The 18,190-nt window shown below is 47.3% G+C and overlaps 1 protein-coding gene across 1 annotated transcript in view; it reads right to left on the bottom strand.

The window, feature by feature from the left end:
- The window catches only part of LOC123761176 (inversin-like), a 187,691-nt gene that overhangs the window by 10,164 nt on the left and 159,337 nt on the right, over nucleotides 1–18,190 (bottom strand). The window lies entirely within an intron of this gene.

Genomic DNA, 18,190 nt, shown 5'->3' on the forward strand with positions numbered 1-18,190 from the left:
TGGAGGTGCTTATCCAGTTCTCTCTTGAACACTGTGAGGGGTCGGCCAGTTATGCCCCTTATGTGTACCCCTTATAAAAAATCTTACGTTAACACTTGTCTCTCAGGACAATCAACAACAAACGTTACTCTAATTGAATTTAAACAATTACGTTAATACACACGTGTCACAACGACACTTAAATGGCAGCAATAACTCGTAAATCAATTAATTACATCAACTTGAAAGTCAAGCATTCGGTGAGTAATTCCCAATTAATTACTGAATACAACAGCCTATTAATTCAGACGAGTATTGACAAAGCCTACTGTCTCTCAACTGACAGTTCTCTTCCGGTCTTATAACAAGATTTCCTTAACGAGGGTAGACTACTGTACCACACACAAGGTTACAAGACACTCCGTGTAAACAACAACATCAACACCTGGTGAATTCACTAAGTGGCGGCTACTAATCCTCCTTAATTAGCTACGAGTGCTTAATCGCTCTGTCCGTAGACAAATCTGATCAGTCCAACGAATTACATCAGCTTAATTACAGCGCAATTGACTCCGATCATAACAGACCGTCAACCCCTTACGTTAATCAATCAATTAACGACAGCTCGTTAAATCGTTAACACTACGTTAGTCTTCACTTGACTATTCCTCCACTGCGTGAACTTCACTGTGACTGTTGCCTTTACACGTCTCTACGTTAATCACAACAATGTTCAACGAACAAGTGACCTCGTTAAGTAAATCGTGACCCCCGGTGACGTTAACTGACTTTAATTCTCACGGAATCCTTCACAGTACACAACGCCTTCCACCAAGGACAACTTGTCTACGGTTTACACACGGTACAACACAGTACATCACAGTACCACACAGTACATCCGTGCCACTCACGGTAAAACTTGTAAATGACTTCCCCCAGTAAATTATCCACCAATAATTCACACTTTACCGCAACGCAACAGTAAAATTTATAACCAAGGGAAACCTCCCTGTTACCACTTTCACTGCTGAAAAAAAGGAATCAAATTACAGGAATACATACGCAGCACATAGAAAAAATAGAAGCAAATAACTCACTTTACTCTACCTCTGAATGTGTCACTAGGTGTCCTCACACACGTCAAAAATCACAGTTGGGCCCAACCTCAACTTGATGACGGCAAACAGGGTAGACTCACACGTCTCCAATTCCCATTCACCTCCCCAGGTGGTCACAGGGGACAGAGGACAGACGGAACACTGGGGGCGAACCCAGCTTCAGAGTTTTATTACCCAAACGGAAACAGTGTACTTACATCAATCAGCGGGCCCGCAACACTCCCTTTCACTCATATACCTGTCAATCACACTCCCACTGCTGCTGCTGGATGATGACGTAGGCGTCCTCACTTCCTACACGTGGTCAGGTGGAGCACAGGGTCCTAGACCACGGGGTTAGCTCCACACACAGAGACCAGGGTGGCGCAGACACGTCGGCTTAGGCAGACCAGGGTGCGCGCACAACAGCAGGGATGCGGTACCACGCCCTTCCACTTGACATGGTACCCCAGGATACGACGGTACACGGTGTTACACGGTACACGAGACCCGAGACGGACTCCTTCGCTGCTCGTTTGTTTTACTCAGCATTTGAACTTTTAAGGTTTCTCTCATAACACTGAAACCTTCTCTAGCACGTCTCACTGCAGTACCTTCAAGCACAGATACGATAGACGGCGGATGTCACTTTCGTAGCTTGATAATTAACGCCTCACTCAGTCCAGTTGCTCTAAGATGGCATCCCACAATTACACGGCTAGATGACAAGTTCACACGGTTCGGTACAAGCACCTTTCCGACTACCGGATTCTTACGGACTGCACACGGAAAGATAGCAAGATGATAGGCGTGACTTTAGTAACGTTGCAGACGGTATTTCCCGATGCTTGGCCTAGCACGGAAAATTACGACCTCTCAACGTAGCAACGTTCTAGGTAAGAATGTCTTTTCCCCGCCAACACTACGCCTGGGGTACCATGCGGTACCCCTCAGTGTCTTGGCCAATCACGGTTCAGCATTCCTGAGGCCCAGGAGCCTTGGCCAATGGCGCACCTGCCCCATGACGCTACCCCCTCTCACACGAGGTGGACACGTGATAGGGGGGGGGGGGTCTACGGCAGTTAACCCCCCATACCTCCCTCTCTACACTTGACTTGTACAAAATTTCCCTGAAATCAACTCCCTCCTGTAATTTCCTTCACAGACCTGATACAGCGATCAGAATGACATCAATGGCTAGCAAATGTCATGGGCTGTCCAACGACACCCAACACGACTGTGGAAAAGTTATATTCAGAAAGATGAATCACGGTGCACATCACTGGTGCACTATGCAATTTCGTACTTAATTCAGTGCACGAGAGAGCAGGAAAAATATGTCTCCTGACACCGTGCCAGGGGACTAGGTGGCCACCACTGGCGGCTGGGAACTCGACCCTACCGCAGAGCAGGGAGGGGGAGCTGAGGGGAATAGTCAGGAAGGTCAAAGGAGGAACAAGGTCAGGGCCCAATGCAGCGAGGGCTACAGGGCCTGGTCTTCCAACACAGTCCAACTCTCGGGGGCTTGGTCACCCACTCCACGAGCCTGAGAAGGTACAAGGGAAACATTATCTGCCATGAAAACGAAGAAAAACTTTCATTCACGAATGTGCCCCCACACCCACCATGGAGCCACAATTAGAGGCAGAACACCCAACAAGAATCTATCGCTGATCATGCTGGAGCCCCCCCAGGGGTGCGTCATGAGTATACGCCCCACAAACGCCACCTTAAGAACTGTGAGTCCGTCGAGATCGGGTTCAGTGACGAAAGGAGGATTGACAATAAAAGGGTCCCCCTCGGTCGAGACGTTGGGTACTACAGTTCTACGGGTGCAAGAGTATGCCTCCCCAAACACCCGGACGTCAAAATAAAAGAAGGCCGAAAGAAGAATCAAAACAGGCAAAAGGTCGGCGGGAAATGACAATGAGAAAGGAGAAGAGGGGGGGGGGAGAAAAACGAAACAGAAAAGAAACGGAAAAAGCGTCCAGTAAAGTTTGTTAGTACAGCTGCAGGAGCACAAGGCTACAAAAGGACAGGGGACCGCCCCAAGGAGCATCACACTCCGGCAGCCGCCCACCAAGCCCCCTCACGGCAGCAACGAGCTGGACAGGGAGGAGGACAGTGCCATCAAGGTGCTGTATAGAATGTTCTCAAGGTGCTGTATAGAATGGTCTCAAGGTGCTATATACAGTGTTCTCAAGTTGCTTTATACAATGGTCTCAATGTGCTGTATACAATGTTCTAAAGGTCATGAATACAGTGTCCTCAAGGTGCTGTATACAATATTCTCAAGGTGTTGCAAACAATGTTCTCGTGGTGCTGCATACAATATCTTCAAGGTGTTGTATACAATGTTCTCAAGATTCTGTATACAATGTTTTCAAGATTGTTTTTATTTATTTATTTATTTATTTATTTATTTATATATATATATATACAAGAAGGTACATTGGGATTGTGAGGATACATAGCATAGTAATTACATTCTTGTAAAGCCACTAGTACGCGCAGGGTTTCGGGCAGAAATGTTGCATACAATGCTCTCAAGGTGTTGTATACAATGTTCTCAAGGTTGTGTATACAATGTTCTCATAGTAATGTATTCTTGGAAATTATCCAACCATTATACACCATTTTTGTATTATAATATATCATCATTGTACTAACCATAGTAATTACTAGTCTTACTAATTCGTAGAATTCATCCAATTAATGTTTCTATTGAGAAGCTATATTCTGCCAAATCTTTGCTATTCTCATTGACGCTGTGAGGTAACATCATGCTGAAACTTGAAATATCTCCACATTTAGTTGAATATAAACTGAGTCCAGTTAATTACTTCCCTTTACTATGGATAATCGTTTATTAATTGGTTTGTTTATATAGCTCATTACTGCTTACTGAACTCGCTTATTTAGGTGAATTAACAACTACAGTGGAAAATATTGCAATGTAAAGTAATTATATATAACATTCCTCTCGTTCATTTTACTCAGTCTTAATAAACTGACTTGCACTATGCAAAAATATATTGCAACCTAATACATTTATTGGTGACATAAATACTTGTCACAATCCCTTACTTCCCTAATTAATTACGAGCAAATCAAATACTTTACGCTCGGGATTACTTTGGAGCGTTCTACGCATGCGTATCCCAGCGAGAGAGGGAAGGGGAGATAGACGCCATTCGCTTCAAGAAGAAAGACGCCATTGGCAGCCTGGTCAAAAACAGCCGCAATACTGCTGACATTGTGTCTAGGAGTGTAATACTGGTCCTGTAATCCTGACATTCTGCAACAGCGAACGTCAAGGACCGACAGTGTCTCCAAGAACTACCAAACACAGTTTCGGTGAGCGTAATGTATTAACCTCCCTACTAGAGATGATTTTGTGTGCACATAACCAACGTGTAGGTTGCTCGTCGTGACTTAGCAAGGCGATAAAATAACCCAAGTTGGTTCACATTTCTCTTATGTCCCCACTATATACCGGAAATAGTGATATAATTGATTTAATCTAGACATTCTTTACATATCAACTGTGATTCCAGCATGGTCGTTATTTCAAATGGAAAGATAGTCTTCTCCTCCATGCGGCCTCCGCGATCAGGTGTTCCAACAAGTAGATTGGGCAACGAATTTACGTCTACAAGTATTTGACTCGTGAAACGCATGTTGTGAAGCCTCCTTTACAGCTAAGCCGCTCTTTCCTTTTTCTCGTAGATAACTTTGTCCTATTATTAATTATCTTACCTATATGATTTATTATCTATACATGTATCATTCATTTATTATGCATGTATTTAATATTTAATATTTCACTGTGTAATTAGGTAAATCTACATTCATTATTTTACAACTATATAAAATCTACATTCTATTTTAAATCTACATACATTTATTTTACTAATATTATAATTACTCTAACGAGAACCAGTGTTAGACAAATGCTAGGGATGTATTAATCGTTTGGCATGTAACCTCCCATTTAGGGTGAGTGAATATGACTCATAATATACAGTCCCTTTAATGTTCAAGACATTATTAATTAAGAACATCCATACGACACAAGTTCTTAGATTTAATTTCAATATACATGCTCTCCTGAGTTTTCCACTTTTTCACAAAAAGTGGTGGTCCTTCGTAGCTATGAAAAATAATATTAATTTGAATAAAATATTTAAGTCAAGTTTTCCCACATGTATACAATGTTCTCAAGATGTTTTATACAATGTTCTCAAGGGGCTTTATGCAATGTTCTCATAGAGCTGTATACAATGTCTTCAATATTTTGCATACAATGTTTTCAAGGTGCTGTAGACAATGTTCTCTTGGTGCTGTAAAAAGGTTCTCGTGTTGCTGTATACAATGTTCTCAAGGTGTTGTATACAATGTTCTCAGGATGCTGTATATTATTTTCTCATGGTGCTTTATACAATGTTCTCATGGTGCTGTATACAGTGTTCTCATGGTGCTGTATACAGTGTTCTCATGGTGCTGTATACAGTGTTCTCATGGTGCTGTATACAGTGTTCTCATGGTGCTGTATACAGTGTTCTCAAGGTGCTGTATACAGTGTTCTCATGGTGCTGTATACAGTGTTCTCATGGTGCTGTATACAGTGTTCTCATGGTGCTGTATACAGTGTTCTCATGGTGCTGTATACAGTGTTCTCATGGTGCTGTATACAGTGTTCTCATGGTGCTGTATACAGTGTTCTCATGGTGCTGTATACAGTGTTCTCATGGTGCTGTATACAGTGTTCTCATGGTGCTGTATACAGTGTTCTCAAGGTGCTATATAGAGTGTTCTCAAGGTGTTGTATACAATGTTCTAAAGGTGGTGTATATAAAATTTTCATGGTTATCTTGAGAGGATTTCGGGGCTTAGTGTCACGCGGCCCGGTCCTCGACCATGCCTCCACTCCCAGAAAGCAGCCCGTGACAGCTAGCTATCTCCCCGGTACCTATTTACTGCTAGGTAACGGGCATCAGGGTGAAAGAAACTGCCCATTGTTTCTCGCCGGCGCCCGGGATCGAATCCGGGACCACAGGATCACGCGTCCAGTGTTCTGTCCGCTCAGCCACCCGGTTGAGTGCTGTATGCAATGTTCTCAATGTGTTATATTCAATGTTCTCAGGGTGCTGTATACGATGTTCTCAAGGTGCTGTATACAATGTTCCCATGGTACTGTATACAACGTTCTAATGGTGCTCGATACAATGTTCTCAAGGTGCTGTATACAATGTTCTCAAAGGGTTGAATACAATGTTCTCAAGGTGCTGTATACAATGTTCTCAAGTTGCTGAATACAATGTTCTCAAGGTATTGTATAAAAATTTTTTTAATGTGTTGTATACAATGTTCTCATGGTGCTGTTATAGCCTGGGTTGATATATCTCAGGGTTGTTATAGTGTAGGGAAACATGGGGGAGGGAGTATAGGGAAACATGGGGGAGGGTATGTAGGGAAACATGAGGGAGGGTGGGTATAAGGAAACAATGGGGATGGTGTGTAGGGAAACATGGAGGAGGGTGTGTAGGGAAAAAAGGGGGAGGGAGTATAGGGAAACATGGGGAGGGTGGGTATAGGGAAACATGGGGGAGGCTGGTTACAGGGAAACATGGAAAAGGGTGTGTATAGGAAACATGGGAAAGGGTGTGTATAGGGAAAAATGGGGGGAGGTTTTGTATAGGAAAACATGGGGGACAGTGGGTATAGGGAAACATAGGGGAGGGTGGGTATAGGGAAACATGGGAAAGGGTGGGTATAGGGAAAGATGGGAGGGGGTGGGTATAGGGAAACATGGGAAAGGGTGGTTATAGGGAAACATGAGGAGGGTGTGTATTGGAAAACATGGAGAGGGTGGATATCGGGAAACATGGTAAAGGGTGTGTATAGGGAAACATGGGGAGGGTGTGCATTGGGAAACATGGGGAGGGTGTGTATTGGGAAACATGGGGAAGGGTGTGTGTAGGGAAAAATGAGGGAGGGTGTGAATAGGGAAACATGGGGAGGGTGGGTATTGGGAATCATGGGGAGTGTGTGTGAAGGTAAACATGGGCAAGAGTGTGTAAGGAGACATTGGAGAGGGTGTGTGTCGGGAAACATGGGGAAGGGTGTGTAGTGGGTATAAGGAAACGTGGGGAGAGTGTGTATTGGGAAACATGGTAAAGGGTGTGTATAGGGAAACAGTGGGGAGGGTGTGTATAGGGAAACATTAGGAGGGAGTGTGTGGGGAACTATGAGGGAGGGTGTGTATTGGGAAACATGAAGGAGGGTGTCAAGGGAAACATGGGGGAGAGTGTGTACGGAGACCATATTGAATACTTCATACCCAAGACTCAACTACAAATTAGAGGTATTATCAGGCAACATCACCGTGACAAGGTAACTGAGGAAAGGAGGATAGAAGCACAAACCAGTGAATCTGTACGATGGTACAACATGGTTGCAGCTGGCAATCCCAATCAGTATGGCCGAAGAGGAGGACGACGAGTGAGAGAATCTGTAATAGCGAGAATCCGTCTTGGATACAAATATCCATGGAGATTTGGAATGGAAACAACAGTTGATCAGCGAAGTTGCAGAATCTGTGGTGAGAGTGATGGACACCGCCTTGACCACTATCTACGTGAATGTGAACACCTGAGAGACATTAGGAATAACTGTAGAATAATAAACCCCACATTGTTTGAGTTAGGAAAACACTATTTGTCAAATATTGATACTGTTCTTAAAAGATTTCCCCATTTTGCACCCGCAAGATAACGTAAGCTTTTAAGGGTTGATAAATGTTAATCTTCTTGTTTGAGGAGCTGTTCACTTGAGACAGTTAAGCAAGTCCCAGCTGTGTCTGGGTACAAGTGACAGGATGAACAACCCAGCGGGTTTTCTTCCTATTGGGGAGTGTTGTACATTCTGCTATGGCGGTATGTTCACTCACAAGATGAGTGGCGCTGCCCAATAAACTCGCCCCTCGGGGCAAAATTTAAAAATTTAAGTGTGTACGGAAACATGGGGGAGGGTTGGTATAGGGAAACATGGGGAGGGTGAGTATTGGGAAACATGGGGAAGGGTGTCTGTAGGGAAACATGGGGGAGAGTGTGTAGGGAAACATGGGGGAGGGTGAGTATAGGGAAACATCGGGGAGGGTGTGTGTAGGGAAACATGGGGGAGGGTGTGTAAGGAAACATGGGGGAGGGTGTGTAGGGAAACATGGGGGAGGGTGTGTGCAGGGAAACATGGTGGGAGGGTGGGTATAGAGAAACATGGGGAGGGTGTGTATTGGGAAACATGGGGGAGGGTGTGTGTAGGAAAACATGAAGGAAGGTGTGTAGGGAAAAAAGTTGGAGGGTGGGGTATAGGAAAACATGGGGAGGGTGTGTGTTGGGAAATATGGGGGGAGGGTGTGTATTGGGAAACATGGAGGAGGGTAGGTAGGGAAATATGGGGGAGGGTGGGTATAGGGAAACATGGGGGAGGGTGTGTGTAAGGAAATATGGAAATATGGGTGTGTATTGGGAAACATGAGGGAGGGTGTGTATTGGGAAACATGGGGTAGGGTGTGTAGGGAAAAATGAAGGAAGGTGTGTAGGGAAAAATGGGGAGGGTGGGGTATAGGGAAACAGGGGGATTGTGGGTAGAGGGAAATATCGGGAGGGTGTGTATTGGGAAACATGGGGGAGGGTGTGTGTAGGGAAACATTGGGGAGAGTGTGTTGGGAAACATGGGGGAGGGTGGATATAGAGAAGCATGGGGAGGGTGTGTATTGGGAAGCATGGGGGAGGGTGTGTATGGGGAAACATAGGAGAGGGTGTGTATAGGGAAACATGGGGGAGGGTGTGAGTAGAAAAACATGGGGAGGGTGAATATAGGGAAACATGGGGAGGGAGTGTATAGGGAAACATGGGGGAGGGAGTATAAGGAAACATGGGGGAGGGTGTATGTAGGGAAACATGGAGGAGGGTGTGTATAGGGAAACATGGGGGAGGGTGTGTGTATGGAAACATGGGGGAGGGTGGGTATAGGGAAACATGGGGAAGGGTGTGTATAAAGAAACATGAGGGAGGGTGTGTAGGGAAACATGGGGGAGAGTGTATGTAGGGAAACATGGAGGAGGGTGTGTAGGGAAACATGGGGGAGGGTTGGTATAGGGAAACATGGGGAGAGTGTGTATTGAGAAACATGGGGGAGGGTGTGTAGGGAAACATGGGGAAGGGTGTCTGTAGGGAAACATGGGGGAGGGTGTGTAGGGAAACATGTGGGAGGGTGTGTATAGATAAACATGGGGGAGGGTGTGTGTAGGGAAACATGGGGGAGGGTGTGTATTGGGAAACTTGGGGGAGGATGCGTGTAGGGAAACATGGGGAAGGGTGTGTGTAGGGAAATATGGGGGAGGGTTTTGTATTGGGAAACATGGGGGAGGGTAGGTAGGGAAACATGGGGAGGGTGGGTATAGGGAAACATGGGGGAGGGTGTGTGTAGGGAAGCATGGGGATGGGTGGGTATAGGGAAACATGGGGAAGGTGTGTATTGGGAAACACGGGGAAGGGTGTGCGAAGGGAAACATAAGGAAGGGTGTGTGAAGGGAACCATGGGGGAGAGTGTGTTGGGAAACAAGGAGGAGGGTGGGTATAGGGAAACATGGGGAAGGTGTGTATTGGGAATCATTGGGGAGGGCATCTGTAGGGAAACATCGGGGAGGGTGTGTATTGGGAAGCATGGGGGAGGGTGTGTGTAGCGAAACATGGGGGAGGGTCTGTAGGGAAAAATGAGGGAGAGTTGGTATAGGGAAGCATGGGGAGGGCGTGTGTAGGGAAATATGGGATAGGGTGTGTATTGGGAAACATGGGGGAGGGTGTGTTGGGAAACATGGGGAGGGTGGGTATAGGGAAACATGGGGAGGGTGTGTATTCGGAAGCATGGGGGAGGGTGTGTATAGGGAAACATGGGTGAGGGTGTGTGTAGTGAAACATGGGGGAGGGTGGGTATAGGGAAGCATGGGGAGGGTGTGTATAGGAAAACATGGAGGAGGGTATGTATAGGGAAACATTGGGGAGGGTGTGTATTGGGAAACATGGGGAGGGTGTGTATAAAGAAACATGGAAGAGGGTGTGTAGGGAAACATGGGGAAGGTGTGTAGGGAAACATGGGGGGGGGTGTGTAGGGAAACATGGGGAAGGTGTGTAGGGAAACATGGGGGGTGTGTAGGGAAACATGGGGGAGGGTGGGTACTGGGAAACACGGGGAGGGTGTGTGGAGGGAAATATGAGGGTTTGTGTGTATTGGGAAACATGGGGGAGGGTACGTAGGGAAACATGGGGAGGATGTGTATAGATAAACATGAGGGAGGGCGTGTGTAGGGAAACATGGGGGAGGGTGTGTAAGGAAACATCGGGGAGGGTGTGTAGGGAAACATGAGGGAGGGTGTGTATTGGGAAACATGGGGGAGGATGTGTGTAGGGAAACACGGGGGAGGGTGTGTATTGGGAAACATGGGGGAGAGTGTGTTGGGAAATATTGGGGAGGGTGTGTATAGGTAAACATGGGGAGGGTGTGTGTAGGGAAATATGGGTGAGGGTGGGTATAGGGAAATATGGGGGAGGGTGTGTATAGGGAAATATGTGGGAGGGTGTGTGTAGGGAAACATGGGGAGGGTGGGTATAGGGAAATATGGGGGAGGGTGTGTGTAGGGAAACATGGGGAGGGTGGGTATAGGAAAACATGGGGTGGGTGGGTATAGGGAAACATAGGGGAGTGTGGGTATAGGGATACTTATGGCAGGGTGTGTGTAGAGAAACATTGGGAGGGTGTGTAGGGAAACATAGGGGAGGGAGTGTACTGGGAAACATGGGGGAGGGTGTGTGTAGGAAAACATGAAGGAGGGTGTGTAGGGAAACATGGGGGAGGGTTGGTATAGGGAAACATGGGGAGGGTGTGTGTAGGGAAATATGGGGGAGGGTGTGTATAGAGAAACATGGGGAGGGTGTGTGTAGGGAAATATTGGGGAAGGTGGGTATAGGGAAACATGGGGAGGGTGTGTGTAGGGAAATATGGGGGAGGGTGTGTATTGGCAAACATAGGGGAGGGTAGGTAGGGAAACATGGGGGAGGGTGTGTGTAGAGAAACATGGGGAGGGTGTGTAGGGGAACATGGGGGAGGGTGTGTAGGGAAACATGGGGGAGGGTGTGTATAGATAAACATGGGGGAGGGTGTGTGAAGGGAAACATGGGGGAGAGTATGTATGGAATCATGGGGAGGGTGTGTAGGGAAACATTGGGGAGGGGGTCTATTGGGAAACATTAGGGAGGGTGTCTGTAGGAAAACATGGGGGAGGGTGTGTGCAGGGAAACATAGGGGGAGGGTGGGTATAGGGAAACATGGGAGGGTGGGTATAGGGAAACATGGGGAGGGGGTCTATTGGGAAACATTAGGGAGGGTGTGTGTACGAAAACATGAAGGAAGGTGTGTAGGGAAATATTGAGGAGGGTGGGTTATAGGAAAACATGGGAAGGGTGTGTGTTGGGAAATATGGAGGAGGGTAGGTAGGGAAATGTGGGGGAGGGAGGATATAGGGAAACATGGGGGAGGGTATGTGTAGGGAAACATGGGGAAGGGTGTGTGTAGGGAAATATGGGGAGGATTGTGTATTGGGTAACATAGGGGAGGGTAGGTAGGGAAACATGGGGGAGGGTGGGTATAGGGAAACATGGGGGAGGGTGTGTGTAGGGAAACATTGGGGAGGGTGGGTATAGGGAAACATCGAGAGGGTGTGTATTGGGAAACACGGGGAAGGGCGTGTGAAGGGAAACATGGGGAAGGCTGTGTGAAGGGAACCATGGGGGAGAGTGTGTTTGGAAACATGGGGGAGGGTGGGTATAGGAAAACATGGGGAAGGTGTGTATTGGGAAACATTGGGGAGGGTGTGTGTAGAGAAACATGTGGAGGGTGTGTAGGGAAGCATGGGGGAGGGTGTGTAGGGAAACATGGGGGAGGGTGTGTATAGTTAAACATGGGGGAGGGTGTGTGTAACGAAAGATGGGGGAGGGTGTGTAGGGAAAAATGGGGGAGAGTGGGTATAGGGAAGCAAGGGGATGGAGTGTGTAGGGAAATATTGGGGAGGGTGTGAATTTGGAAACAAGGGGGAGGATAGGTAGGGAAACATGGGGGAGGGTGGGTATAGGGAAACATGGGGGAGGGTGTGTGTAGGGAAATATGGGGGAGGGTGTGTATTTGGAAACATGGGGGAGGGTGAGTGTAGGGAAACATGGGGAAGGGGTGTGTATTGGGAAACATGGGGGAGGGTATGTGTAGGGAAACATGGAGGAGGGTGGGTATAGGGAAACATGGGAGGGTGTGTATAGGGAAACATGGGGAAGGGTGTGTGAAGGGAAACATGGGGAAGGGTGTGTGAAGGGAACCATGAGGGAGAGTGTGTTGGGAAACAAGGAGGAGGGTGGGTATAGGGAAACATGGGGAAGGTGTGTATTGGGAAACATTGGGGAGGGCGTGTGTAGGGAAACATCGGGGAGGGTGTGTATTGGGAAGCATGGGGGAGGGTGTGTGTAGCGAAACATGGGGGAGGGTGTGTAGGGAAAAATGAGGGAGAGTTGGTATAGGAAGCATGGGGAGGGCGTGTGTAGGGAAATATGGGATAGGGTGTGAATTGGGAAATATGGGGGAGGGTGTGTCGGGAAACATGGGGAGGGTGGGTATAGGGAAACATGGGGAGGGTGTGTATTGGGAAGCATGGGGAAGGGTGTGTATAGGGAAACATGGGTGAGGGTGTGTGTAGGGAAACATTGGGGAGGGTGGGTATAGGGAAGCATGGGGAGGGTGTGTATAGGAAAACATGGGGAAGGGTATGTATAGGGAAACATTGGGGAGGGTGTGTATTGGGAAACATGGGGAGGTGTGTGTAAAGAAACATGGGGGAGGGTGTGTAGGGAAACTTGAGGGAGGGTGTGTATAGGGAAACTTTGGGGATGGTGTGTGTAGGGAAACATGGAAGAGGGTGTGTAGGGAAACATGAGGGAGGGTGTGTAGGGAAACATTGGGGAGGGTGTGTATTGGGAAACATGGGGGAGGGTGTGTGTAGGTAAACATGGGGGAGGGTGGGTATAGGGAAACATGAGGAGGGTGTGTGTGTGGAAATTTGGGGGAGGGTGTATATTGGAAAACATGAGGAGGGTGTGTATGGAAACATGGGGGAGGGTGGGTATTGGGAAACACGGGGGAGGATGTGTATAAATAAACATGAGGGAGGGCGTGTGTAGGGAAACATGGGGTAGAGTGGTTAAAGGGAAACATAGAGGAGGGTGTATTTAGGGAAACACGGGGGAGGATGTGTGTAGGGAAACACTATGGAGGGTGTGTATTGGGAAACATGGGGGAGAGTGTGTTGGGAAATATAGGGGAGGGTGGGTATAGGTAAACATTGGGAGGGTGTGTGTAGGGAAATATGGGGGAGGGTGTGTATTGGAAAACTTGGGGGAGGGTGTCTAGAGAAACATGGGGGAGGGTGGGTATAGGGAAACATAGGGAGGGTGTGCGAAGGGAAATATGGGTGAGGGTGTGCATTGGGAAACAGGGGGGAGGGTAGGTAGGGAAACATGGGGGAGGGTGGGTATAGGGAAACATGGGGGAGGGTGTGTGTAGGGAAACATGGGGAGGGTGGGTATAGGGAAACATGGGGGAGGGTGGGTATAGGGAAATATGGGGGAGGGTGGGTATAGGGAAACTTCGGGGAGGGTGTGTGTAGAGAAACATGGGGAGGGTGTGTAGGGGAACATGGGGGAGGGTGAGTAGGGAAACATGGGGGAGGGAGTGTACTGGGAAGCATGGGGGAGGGTGTGTGTAGGAAAACATGAAGGAGGGTGTGTAGGGAAACATGGGGAAGGGTGTGTATTGGGAAACATGGAGGAGGGTGTGTGTAGGGAAACATGAGGGAGAGTGTATTTGGGAAACATGGGGGAGGGTGAGTGTAGGGAAACATGGGGCAGGGGTGTGTATTGGGAAACATGGGGGAGGGTGTGTAGGGAAACATGGGGGAGGGTGGGTATAGAGAAACATGGGGAGTGTGTGTGTACGAAAATATGGGATAGGGTGTATATTAGGAAACATGGGGGAGGGTAGGTAGGGAAACATGGGGGAGAGTGGGTATAGGGAAACATGGGGAGGGTGTGTATTGGGAAGCATGGGGGAGGGTGTGTATAGGGAAACATGAGTGAGGGTGTGTGTAGGGAAACATGGGGGAGGGTGGGTATAGGGAAACATGGGGGAGGGTGTGTGTAGGGAAGCATGGGCAAGGGTGGGAATAGGGAAACATGGGGAAGGTGTGTATTGGGAAACACGGGGAAGGGTGTGTGAAGGGAACCATGGGGGAGAGTGTGTTGGGAAACAAGGAGGACGGTGGGTATAGGGAAACATGGGGAAGGTGTGTATTGGGAAACATTGGGGAGGGTGTGTATTGGGAAGCATGGGGGAGGGGGTGGGTACGGAAATATGGGATAGGGTGTGTATTGGGAAACATGGGGGAGGGTGTGTTGGGAAATATGGGATAGGGTGTGTATAGGGAAACATGGGTGAGGGTGTGTGTAGGGAAACATTGGGGAGGGTGGGTATAGGGAAGCATGGGGAGGGTGTGTATAGGAAAACATGGGGGAGGGTATGTATAGGGAAACATTGGGGAGGGTGTGTATTGGGAAACATTGGGGAGGGTGTGTGTAGGGAAACATGGGCGAGGGTATGTGTAGGGAAACATGGAAGAGGGTGTGTAGGGAAACATGAGGGAGGGTGTGTAGGGAAACATGGGGAGGGTGTGTAGGGAAACATGGGGGAGGGTGTGTAGGGAAACATAAGGGGAAGCTGTGTGTAGGAAAATATAAGGGAGGGTGTGTACGGAAACATTGGGGAGGGTGTGTGTATGGAAACATCGGCGAGGGTATGTGTAGGGAAACATGGGCGACAGTGTGTTGGGAAACATGGGGGAGGGTGGGTATAGGGAAACATGAGGAGGGTGTGTGTAGGGAAACATGGGGGAGGGTGTGAATTTGGAAACATGAGGGAGGATAGGTAGTGAAACATGGGGAGGGTTACCTTACCTTGAGGTTACCTTGAGGTGCTTCCGGGTCTTAGTGTCCCCGCGGCCCGGTCGTCGACCAGGCCTCCTGGTTGCTGGACTGATCAACCAGGCTGTTGGACGCGGCTGCTCGCAGCCTGACGTATGTGTCACAGCCTGGTTGATCAGGTATCCTTTGGAGGTGCTTATCCAGTTCTCTCTTGAACACTGTGAGGGGTCGGCCAGTTATGCCCCTTATGTGTAGTGGAAGCGTGTTGAACAGTCTCGGGCCTCTGATGTTGATAGAGTTCTCTCTCAGAGTACCTGTTGCACCTCTGCTTTTCAACGGGGGTATTCTGCACATCCTGCCATGCCTCCTGGTCTCACGTGATGTTATTTCTGTGTGCAGGTTTGGGACCAGCCCCTCAATTATTTTCCACGTGTAAATTATTATGTATCTCTCCCGCCTGCGCTCAAGGGAGTACAGATTTAGGCTCTTTAGTCGGTCCCAGTAATTTAGATGTTTTACTGAGTCGATTCTAGCAGTAAAGGTTCTCTGCACGCTCTCCAGGTCAGCAATTTCTCCAGCTTTGAAAGGGGCTGTCATTGTGCAGCAGTAGGGGCCTCGTAGCCTGGTGAATAGCGCGCAGGACTCGCAATTCTGTGGCGCGGGTTCGATTCCCGCACGAGGCAGAAACAAAATGGGCAAAGTTTCTTTCACCCTGAATGCCCCTGTTACCTAGCAGTAAATAGGTACCTGGGTGTTAGTCAGCTGTCACGGGCTGCTTCCTGGGGGTGGAGGCCTGGTCGAGGACCGGGCCGCGGGGACACTAAAGCCCCGAAATCATCTCAAGATAACCTAACCTCAAGATAACTCCACTCTACAGAGCACAAGCGTTTTGAAAAGTATCATCATCGGTATAGCATCTCTAGTGTGAAAGGTTCTTGTTATCCAACCTGTCATTTTTCTTGCAGTTGTGACGGCTACTTTATTGTGTTCTTTAAAGGTAAGGTCTTCCGACATGAGTACACCCAGATCCTTTACATTGCCTTTTCGTTCTATGTTATGATTTGCCTGAGTTTTGTACGTGGTTTCTGTTTTTATATTTTCAATTTTTCCGTAGCGCATGAGCTAGAACTTATCCTCGTTAAGCACCATATTATTTTCTGTAGCCCATAGAAAGACCTGATCTGATTGGAGGTTTGCCGTGTCCTCTATGTTGCCAACTCTCATGAAAATCCTAGTGTCATCTACAAAGGATGATACAGTGCTATAGGTTGTGTTCTGGTCTATGTCCGATATGAGGATGAGAAAAAGTACTGGAGAAAGCACAGTACCCTGGGGGACTGAGCTCTTCACGGTTGATGGGCTGGATTTTATTTTGTTGACTATTACACATTGAGTTCTGTTAGTCAGGAAATTGTAGATCCATCTGCCTATTTTCCCGGTAATTCCTTTTGAACGCCTTTTATGTGCAATAACACCATGGTCACATTTATCAAAGGCTTTTGCGAAATCTGTGTAAATTACATCAGCATTTTGCTTGTCTTCCATAGCATCTAATGCCATATCATAGTGGTCCAGCAACTGCGACAGGCAAGAGCGCCCTGATCTGAAACCATGTTGTCTGGGGTTATGGAGATGCTGTGATTCCATGTATTTTGTGACCTTACTTCTTAGCACTCTCTCAAAAATTTTTATGATGTGCGATGTTAGTGCTATCGGTCTGTAATTTTTTGCCTCTGCCTTATTTCCTCCTTTATGGAGTGGTGCTATCTCTGCTGTTTTTAGTATGTCAGGGATAACGCCAGTATCTAGGCTTTGTCTCCACAGAATGTGAAGGGCCTGCGATAGTGTTTTTTTACAGTTCTGATGAATATGGAGTTCCAAGAATCCGGGCCTGGTGCAGAGTGCATAGGCATACTGTTTATGGCTTCTTCAAAATCTAGTGGGGATAGGGCGACGTCTGATATATGATTTGATGGTGGTATCATATCCATGAAAAATTCATTTGGGTTATCAATCTTTAGTGCATTTAATGGCTCGCTGAAAACAGTCGTACTGCTTCCTCAGTAACTCGCTCATTTCTTTGTTGTCATCGGTGAAAGTTCCATCTCCCTTTCGCAGGGGCCCGATACTAGATGTGGTTTTTTATCTTGATTTTGCATAGGAGAAAAAATATTTCGGATTTCTCTCTATTTCACTGATGGCCTTTTGCTCTCTTTGCCTCTCCTGGGTTTTGTATGATTCTTGTAGCTTGAGTTCAATTGTTTCTATTTCTCTACCTAACCTTCTTCGCCGTTCTTGAGATAGGGTGCGACTCTCAAGTTATTCCGCGATTCGTTTTCTTCGCCTATATAGGGAACGACGTTCCCGTTCCAATCTGCATCTCTTTCTCTTTTTTCTTAGGGGTATGCGGTTTGAACATATTTCTAGTGCTACTGAGCTTATTTTTCCAGGCACTGGTTCAGGTTTGCATTTTCTAGCTGTTCTTCCCAGTTTATTTCTGTGAAGTCCTGGTTTATTTGCTCCCAGTTTATCTGTTTATTATTGAAGTTGAATTTGCTGAAATCTCCTCCACCGGGAATCTGGACTGGTTTTGAAGGTCCATTCCCCATGGTTGTCAGAACTTCAATTAAGTTGTGATCTGAGTAACAGGTATTTGTAATCATTATGTTCCCGATCAACTCATCATTATTAGTGAAAATGAGGTCCAAAGTATTCTCCTTCCTAGTTGGTTCTACTATTTGCTGGTTTAAGGCAAACCTATCGCACATCCGTAGCAGGTCATTTGCATGTGCCTGTTCATTTAGGCTACTTCCTGGTATTCTTTCTGATATTACTGTATTAGCCAGGTACTTCCATTTCAGGTGCCGTAGGTTGAAGTTCCCAAGCAGGATGATGTTCGGAGCTGGATTTGCGAGGTTTTCCAAGCAGTGCTCTATTTTCATTAGTTAGTCTTTAAACTGCTGAGGGTTTGCCTCCAGCGACTTATATACAAGGACAACAACTACATTTAGGATCTCTATTTTGACTATCAGCACT

The sequence above is a fragment of the Procambarus clarkii genome, chromosome 41 (assembly GCF_040958095.1).
Source record: "Procambarus clarkii isolate CNS0578487 chromosome 41, FALCON_Pclarkii_2.0, whole genome shotgun sequence".
NCBI lineage: Eukaryota > Metazoa > Arthropoda > Malacostraca > Decapoda > Cambaridae > Procambarus > Procambarus clarkii.